Genomic DNA, 9,745 nt, shown 5'->3' on the forward strand with positions numbered 1-9,745 from the left:
ATTACCAAATCACCCCTTGTCCCAAAATCCCCCCATGCTAAATTACCAAAATACCCTCATGTTAAATACCTAAAAACTACCCTCTTTTCAATTCACCAAAACTGCCTCTCATGCCAAATGACCAAAATGCCCTCCATTCCAAACCCCCAAAATACCCAGCTTCCAAATTCTAAAAATACCCCTCACCCCCTAATTTCCCAAAATACCATTGACTAAATTTTTCAAAATACCCCTTCCTACAAAGTCCTAAAATACCCCTTGGCCAAATTATCAAAATACCCCCTCCCTCTAAATCACCAAAATACCCCTCAAACCAAACTCCCAAAATACTTCCCATTCCAAATTATCAAAATACCCTTCATTCTACAAATTACCCAAATACCCCTCTAAGCCTTCCCGTTCAAACCCCATATTACCCCAATCACCCTCTTGATACCTAATTTACCGAACTCCCCCTTTTAAATTCCAATTTACGAAATTGCCCTTCACCCAGAATTTTCTAAAATGTATTCTCCATCCCAAATTCCCAAACTACCATTCAGACCGTAATTTACCAAAATACCGTTTTGAACCTGAATTAGCTAAACACCCCCTCTAGCTTGTATCACCCCCCCTCCAAAACCTAATTTACCAAATCAGCCCCCCTCTTTTTGCTAAAAGTTTATTAGCCTCCCTTTCTTCCCATTATAAGAAGAGGCTTGATAAATGGGGGCGGGGGCGGGGGCTCTCATTGTTTCCTTTTTGAAGGGATGCCGAGTTGAGAATTCAGAGAGAGGGAGGGAGAGGTAAGATGAGAAGGGGTCGAAAGAGGTCAGATGGGTGGAGTTTGAAGAGGAGGTAAGATGAGAGAAGATTTGAGAGGGAGAGTAAGCAAAGAAAAGAAGTCTAGAAAGGGCTCATCGAGCTAGAACAGTTTTAGAGAGAGAGAGAGAGTTTGAGAGAAATTGAGGGTGAGAAAAAGAGGGAGAAACGAATTGAGGCTTGCTCGAGGAAGAAGAAAACCCTGGTTGATGGTTTTGTCTCTTCTTTCTTGTAAAATTCCAGAAAAAAGATCTCGTCGATTGAAAGGTCAGCAAGAGAAGGAATCCTTTTCTTCTCCATTTCTATCATCAACGATCTCTTGTTCGAAGCTGAGCTGTAACACCACGCCACTATCTAAAGAAAATTATCAATGAGGATCGAATCCCTATGTCATCTTGCAGCATCGTCAACCTGTTCTAAGGCTACAAGAGGTAAAACCAATTACCTCATACTCTGCCTCTTTCGAAATGGATGTAGCGATTAAGGCACAGTTATTTCTTTTGTTTTTTCCTTGTTTATTTTGCTTTGTTTAGTCTGTTCGAATTCGAGAATAGGTGTGTTTTTTGGCGTCTGAAGGGGTAGATATGCTCTCTTAACACGTTAAACCAACTAATCGAGTCCAAGGGTGGGGTCCTGATAGAAAAGGGGTGGGGTTTATTACCCTTTTGCTCAGGCCCTTGTGTCCAAAAGGGGTTGGTCTAGAAGTGAAGGGAAGCATTATTCATATCTTTCTCAGTTGCGGGAGAGTATAGATTCAAAGCTTTGATTTGAATCCAAAATATAGGGGAAATTTCAGCATTCACACTCACAAGAGATGGAGGTGTCTAATCCCTTCCTCCTCTCTTTCTCAACCTACCTAGAATGACCTCGACCTAGCCATGGTAGGAGTCACTATTAATTTATGAAGTATTTCACAAAATCCAATTTTAAGAGGCCCATCACTCCCGGTTAGTTGTTTTGATGGGTGGTGACTCCTTTTCACTAGCCATGAAGTGAATTGTTGATATTTTCTCAACGTTCACACATACATTCATACATACATAACATTCATTATATCTATAAAAGTATGAATATACGTAGTTGGCTTTTAGAATTTTCACTAGACTAAAATACCCAAGGTTTTTAAAACCAAATTGGATAAAGAACCATTATGGGGTCAAGTTCTCGAGTTGAACAGACAACCCGTTCTTATAAAAAAAATAAAAAAATATTAAAAAAAGTAAAAAATGACCAAAAACCATTGTCTGAATCGACTAGTCGACGGTTCAACTGCTTGGGTCAGCAGTTCGCAGACAATCAATAAATTTTTGCCAAAAAGTGATTCTAGGTTGAAATCGATCACCTAACCGGTTCCCGATTTTCTAATTTAGTCTGTTTTTGGTAACATTAAAAATACTCCATTTCTAAGGTACGAATAAAAAAATGATAAATATGCAATCTTGTTTTCTCGTCTCTCTCAAAAAATGTCTCTACTTTTATTGCATCAATGACACGCGTCTCACTATTCCTCTCTTGCTTCGCTTCGACACACTTCTTCTTTCTCTCCCAGTTTCCCGCTCTCTCTCTCACCACTTCCTCTTCCCACTCTCCTATCTCTTTTATACCTCTCTTCCTACTTCCTCACTTCCCTCGCTCTTCTTGTTGTCTATCTATCGTCCTCCTCTCACTTCTTCTGAAAACTCCCTTCTATCTCCCTATCTCACTCATTCTCTCTCTTTCTATCTCGTGTAATAGGAGCGACTTGCTCCTTTTCTTGATGCAACAACCCAAGGGTTTCGACCAAGGGTATGAATGGCGACCTTCGAGGGATCGAGGGAGAACGGCGATCTTCGAGGGAGAATGGGAGAGTCCGGCGATCTTCGAGGGAGAATGGGAGAATGGAAGAACGACGACCTTCGAGTTTCTGGCGAGCCGTCTCTGTTTTGCCATGGCTCTGTTAAATCCGAGAAAGAAATCTTGAAATAGAGTCGTTCGTTCTCCCTGGCACTATTTCGAGTTTACGACAGGGAGAACGAATGGCTTTGTTTTGAGTTCGGCGACCTTCGCCCTCTCTGTTTTGCCATCACATGGCTCTGTTTTGGAAGGAAGAAGATCGCTCTACCCTGGCATGGGAGAATGAACGGCCTAATCTGACGACCCTGGCCAGCATGTATTAGACGTGTAGTACATGCTGCATCGTAAACCCGCCACTTGCATGTTCAATTGCTTGATAACCTACCGCCACTCATGCTTGACTGTGTTTGATTGCCTAGATAGATAGATAGGTAGATAGATTTCTAGCCATAATCATTTCTTCTTCGGCAGATGTATTTGCCAGTTGATATTTATATATATTCTCGTTCTATTTTCTTATGTTTTTCATTCTTGCCGTTTGGGGTTCTTCTGGTTCTGCCGTTTGGGTTTTGCCTGCTATTCTTCTGGTGTTTGTATGTTAGTTCTGGTGTTTGAATGCCTTTATTTTCTTTATCTTTGTTATTGTTGAAACTTCGACTGTGTTTGATTGCCTAGGTAAATAGATATAATAATATATAGATTTCTCGTTCTATTTTCTTATGTATTTGCCTGTTGTTCATTCTCGTTCTATTTTATTATGTTTTTCATTCTTGGCGCTTGGGGGGTCTTCTAGTACTACCGTTTGGGTTCTTGCCTGCTGTTCTTCTGGTGTTTGTATGTTAGCTCTGGTGTTTGAATGCCTTTATTTTCTTTATCTTTGTTCTTGTTGAAGCTTCGGTTGTGTTTGATTGCCTAGGTAAATAGTATAATAATATATAGATTGTGTTTTTCATTGTTGCCGCTTGGGGGTTCTTCTGGTACTACCGTTTGGGTTCTTGCCTGCTGTATGCAGTATGCCGTTCTTTTGGGTTCTTCCTTTTAGTCTATATCTACAGGAGCAATATAGAGGTTGTCCAATCTATGCAGTATGCCGTTCTTTTGTGTAACTGAACAGGGCAACCGATTGATCCAGTGTATAGCATCTTTGGCTAGATGGTATAAGAAACCACTAGTGGTGAAGCTTTGGTATATCATGCTGGAAAATAATAGTAGTAGAACATAACATTCTGAAGCTTATATGATGTTTTTATTGTTAAGTACTATGTTGAATACATTTCCCTTGTTTCTCACTGTGCTCTGTAGGATAAACTTATGTTGTTATCCTATGTCTTCTATGGACTTATAGTATACAATGGATTCTCAGATCTTCATGAAGACAGGCACTATTTGGATGATCATCCTGGATTGGTGCCTATAACCACTGCACAGGTATGATTTCTTTCCATGTAGAGTATGGCCATCTTGTTATATATTAGTCCTTTGCTCTGGAAGATTGAAATATTTTTTCTTGGTAATTGTACTTTATTGTTGTTATTCTCAGGGAGAAGAACTCCGGAAACAGATAGGTGCAGCTTATTATATTGAGTGCAGCTCAAAAACTCAGTAGGTACTAATAAAATAAGTTCTTACTTTTGTAGCCTAAGCTGTTCCTTATTTTTGTATTGCCGTTATTATAAAGACAAGCTACATCATGGAATTGCAACATAATATTAATTCCCTTGGGGGGTACCATTAGACAGATCTAGGATGAGAGAACCCCTATTTAGCCACATCAGATATTTGTAACTGTCTAATCTTTAACATTATTCTTTTGTCTAGACAAGATGGAATTTACTGGAAAATTAGTGCATTAAAAAATGAATCAAAACAAGAAGGTAAATATTTATTATTTGTAGCATAATGGAAGGCTAAGGTATATAACACCTTTTTGTTATCTAGGATCCCTGAAATCAGAATCCCCACTCTTTGTAGTTTTCCTGGAGATTTTTGGTGTCTCAGTACAGGGAATCTGAGAGCTCAAAAAACTTTAATTATGCATCACAAGTCAAATTCAATGATATTACACTCCACACTGTGGTCTAGAAAATCCTTGGATCTTTTTTATCCTCCTAAGTTCTAGAAGCTAAATTGGAGCTGTTCAAAAGATGAGATGTAAAAGGGGGCATACTTTCAATTTTTTGTTGCACAAAGAGGTTTTTAGTTTCATAGAAATCCTTCAAACTTTTGACATTTCATTCTGGTTTTAATCGCCATTGAAATGAGATATAGATACAACTCAATATATATAGAGATCTAAGAGAAATGGGAAAGGTTTTAGAAATTTAGATTAGAAAGGAAGAAATAGGAAGTAATTTATTGAGAAAACAAATGTGGAAAAAAAGAGATAAAATAGGAAAGAATATAAAATCTTTTCTTATATAACAGATCTTTTTCCTTGCATCTTCTCTGAAATTTTGAAATTCCTACAGTTTCTTTTTCTTAAAAGAATCGTTTTGAAGGAGGTCAAAACCTATATCCAAACTAAAATTAACTACTTTGGTTGCAGATCATGATTACAAGTAGATCCACCAGAGTTGAGGCTCAATACCCATAGGCTTTTTCCTAAGATGTTCAATTTTGATTCTTATGAATAATCTTGAAAAGGGCTCTTCAGTTTGAGATGATGCCCCCATTATTTGGACTTTCATTTTGGCTTTCATTTTAGCTCAAATTCAGCTCTTTATATAGCTTGGAGAGTCATCTTTTTGGCTTTCATTTTAGTCATTCTGTTTGCAAGGCATTATGAGACTATAATTTGAAGTACTGTTCTCCCTCAGCCACCTGAAATGATCAAAACACATTAGAAGGATGTTTCATTCCTTCACTGTCTGAAAATTTGTTCTAGGTGTCCAACGCCTAATACAGCTTCAACTACTTAGGTACAAATTTAAAACAAGAAATACAAGCTTCCTGCCTAATCAACAGGAAAGTCTAATCATCCTACAAAATTTCCAAATGTCTGCATCCATGAATGCAAGGTTCTGGAGGTGGAAAGGTCTGTAAATACAAGAATGCAAATACTTACTTGATTCACCGACTCCTCATTAGACACAGAGTTGTTATCTTCTGATGCAACATTTGTAGCTGATGACAATTTAATTGTAAGAGCACTATCAGCACATTCAGATGTGAAGTTCAAAGCACCTGAAATATTGTCATGAATCTTTCTCTCCACTACATATGTTTCACCATGTCCAACTTTATGATCTAAACTCAAATAAACAGTTTGTTTATCCAAGGATAAAGGACCCTGTCTACTTCCTGAGTCATTTTGTTCACTGGTATGCCTCCATGTGAAGATGAGAGGAAACCATTTTGCTTCATCTCTTTCCACAATTTCAAGGAGTCATTTTCCTCCAAAGGCCCAGTTGAGCTCCTACACTCCGAGACCTCTCTAGATTTAACATGACCATAAATTTCATAAGGAAAAAATGATTCTTGATCAACTGAGCTGGAGACATCTGTTGCATTGACATCCAATCCGGTGCCTCTTGAAGCTGTAAAAGTACCACCATGATCTTTCCGATGCTTTGCAAGCAAAGATGGCTTGCTAACATCATCATTCTCATTTTCATGAGAATGATTAGGTTGACTAATTCCTAAATCATGAACATTTTCTGGGTCTTTCTTTCTATCATTTACTTCCTTTCCTCTTTTTAAATGGCTTGCTGATCTGCTTTGAATGTGACCATTTTCAAGCTTTTCACATCTGACTAGGGCCTCAATTATAGAATGGACCTGTTTACTATTCCTCACATAGTTAATGATCCCAGGGTTCAATTCATTGAGTAACCCACTAGGGGCTGCAATCTTCGTGAATCTATAGACCTGTTTACTATTCCTCACATATATATGATGTTTATATGCAAGTACTGAGCTTTAGGTTGAATCATATCTGAAGGAGTCCCACAAGATGTATGGGAAACTCCTAAAATAATCTTGCTTTCCTATAATAAAAAAGTGAGGAAAATTAGATGTTTATTTTGCTTTTAACATAGATCCTCTTGTGGCAAATGCTCTATGTATGTTAACACAGGAATGACTTCCCAATCCACTCACAAATATCCATCATTTAGTAATCTAAGTTGTGAGGGCACATACTAGCATTATAAAAATAAATGCATAATCTGAGTATGCAAATACAAATAGGTTGTTTATAGTAAACTTATAGATAACATTCTTTCTACAATAATTAAGCTTTTTAGATGTCGATGGATCCTATGAGCCACTTACAGATTATGTTACTATAGGTCTGATAGTAATTGAGTTTCAAGGTGACAAGGTTATATTTGCTTCACAATACCAATGCATGGAAAGAAGCAACATTGAAGCTGAATGGTGGGCAGTTATAGGAGCCATGGAGTTGTTATGAAATAGATGAACCAGCCATAATTGGAATGCCATTGAGCTGAGAAGATACTTAAGATTGTGAAGAACATAATTTCTGTTTTATTTTTCTTGCCAAGTAAAGATGAATAACATTATTTCTGTTTTTGATGTATATAAAATCTTACTTGTCAGTAGGATTGACAATGAAATAGCTCACCATATTTTTGCCTTTTTTTGCTTGTAATTATAAGATGGATCTATGTTTCGACATCCCTGAGTAGGGAATTCTTGTAAATACATTGTCATCTTTACTAAATAGCTTGATGTTTTAAAAAAAAAGAATTGTTCCTTTAGATGGTGGGACTCTATTGGCGTCGATGTAGACTGCAAAGATATTAATGAGCCCAGAATCAGCTTGTGGAACAGATGCTGATTTCGGCATTTGCATTTATTGGATACCACATGATTATTCCTCTTTTTGTTTGATGGAATCCTATGCTCGTGTTTCAGTTTATATTTATCATAGGCTTTTTGTTTGTTGAGTTCATTTTTTTTTCATTTAATTTAGATTGCTTATTTGAGTAAATGCTTAAAATTTGTGAAAGGTGTATTTGGTTGGATTCCAAACGAAAGCTAAACCATTCAAATGGCTACAAATAATTAATAAAGAGCTCGTAAAAATAAAGCTACTTCTAGGCGTTTGGTACTCAGGTTAATCAAGGTGTCCAATTGTTAATTGGTTAATTCATCAATATATGCAACTTAAATTTGTGGTTAATCAAGGCTGGTTCTAAAGGCAAAATTGTTCAAGTATGGTTATCCAATTTTGTGAGAATGGAAGAACCTACAACGAAGAAGAAAGAGAGAATAAGTTAAATCCTTTATTTTCCGTTTCCTTCATTTTTTGGTGGTGGTGGGGAGTCATGGAGGGTTGGGACAATTGTGCACTAGGGCTGCATCTATACGCAACACAACTAATTTACATTATCACTTGTTTTGTTTTACTATTATTTTTGCACAATTTAATTCACATTCCTTATGATCAGCCCCTACAAAGCAGCGGCCCGCCCGATGGTTTAATGCTTAATATGAAATGACTCTTCTTTCTCATTTAATGCTTATTATAAGAAAGACACAAGCCTCCATTCTTTTTTCATAATTATTAAAGAAGTCAATGGCAAAAATGTTATTTAACATTCCCATTTAAAGCTTGTTAGTGAAAATACACAAAAATTCCTCTTTTTATTCAATAATTAGAAAATAAACCATGACAATTTTTGAAACGTCCCTTAAAGTTTTTTACCGTTGCCCAAACCTCCCATCAAGTTTGGTAATTGCAATCACTTTTCCTAAACTTCTTGACACAATTTCAAATAGGCCCCCTTTGTAAAATCCTCTAACAAGTAGTATGAAAATGTCCAAAATACCCATGTAATTATCATTGAGGTTGGTTTATATAAAAAACAAAATAAATGTTATGAACAACAAAAAAGAGAGTTTAATTAAAGTTGTAATTTTACCTTTGAGTAATTGATATGAAGGGAAAATTTGGAAAATATATCAATTTCGAAAAAGAGATTAAAAGGGATTGGGGTAGTGATTGATATGAAGAAAAAATTTGGAAAATAAACATTTTGATCAAAAGTAACTACATGGGTATTTTGGACATTTTGTGATTTTTGTTAGAAAATTTTAATAGAGGGTCTACTTGCAACTGTGTCAAAAAATTCATGGGAGGTGATTGCATTTACTAAACTTTACGGGGTTCAACAATGATAAAAAAAATTATGGGAGGTTTTAGCAATTTACCCTTTCATTTATTAAAATAAAAAAAAACCTTGAAAGTACATCTTATATATGTTCTCAATAACCAATGTTGGACAACATTACTACCACAAAGAGATTTCCAACTTGCAAATAGATAAGCAATTTATTCACTATTTTCCTGTTTTTTTTAATATTTTTAACCTATTTTCATTGGTTTAGTTTTTAATCATTAAGATTGCAGATGGTTTTTTTTTTCTTCTTTATTCCCACCATATGTTGGGTTAATTTTTTATTTCCGTTACCTTAAAGCTCACATTATTGGATGCATTGCAAGATATCCGTAAGAGTAAGTGATATTTTTTTATAGCAGTTCATTATAAGGTTTTCAGCAGTTGAAATTGGATTTATCATATAAAAGTTAATTCTTGCAAAGGTAACAACAATTCAAATAAAATTCTGATAAAAGTAACTGATAAAAATTATTAATGAATCATAATAAATAAGAATAATAAGAATTTTATTAATGATAAATAAAAATAATAACAATAATAATAATTTTATTAATAAAGCATAATAAATGTGATAAATAAGAATAGTTTTTATAGATATACAAGTGGTTTGTTACAATTTAAAGAAACTAAAAGGAATAGAGTAGACTTGAGGATTTGGGGTTCCTGTCCAAGGTGAGCAATCATGGTGAAAATGGCTTATAACTTCTTGAGGCAAAATAACAGATTGAACCAAATAATGGTTAAACCAATAAATTGCTTCCTCAACATCCTACGTGCTAAAAAAGAAAAAAAAATCTTCCTATGTCTTCTCATACAAAAAAAGATCATATTCTAGCCAAGTGTCAATTTGTAGCTCAAGTTTGGAGGTTAGTGGGATATAGACATCAACCATCTTTTGGCTGACCCAAACTAGAATCCCATTGATTGGTGGAACAATATCTTGGAGTTAAAACTGCACAAAAAAA

The 9,745-nt window shown here is 35.7% G+C and overlaps 1 long non-coding RNA gene across 1 annotated transcript; it reads left to right on the top strand.

Annotated features, from left to right (window-relative positions):
* The first annotated feature begins 710 nt into the window (after positions 1-710).
* Positions 711-7,318, top strand: LOC148803836 (uncharacterized). Its single transcript, XR_016080153.1, has 4 exons — positions 711-1,232; positions 3,998-4,062; positions 4,175-4,240; positions 6,924-7,318. It is a non-coding gene; the product is annotated as an uncharacterized LOC148803836 (long non-coding RNA).
* The last annotated feature ends 2,427 nt before the right edge of the window (positions 7,319-9,745 follow it).

The sequence above is a fragment of the Nelumbo nucifera genome, chromosome 1 (genome assembly GCF_055504915.1).
Source record: "Nelumbo nucifera cultivar China Antique chromosome 1, China Antique-T2T, whole genome shotgun sequence".
Taxonomy (NCBI): Eukaryota; Viridiplantae; Streptophyta; class Magnoliopsida; order Proteales; family Nelumbonaceae; genus Nelumbo; species Nelumbo nucifera.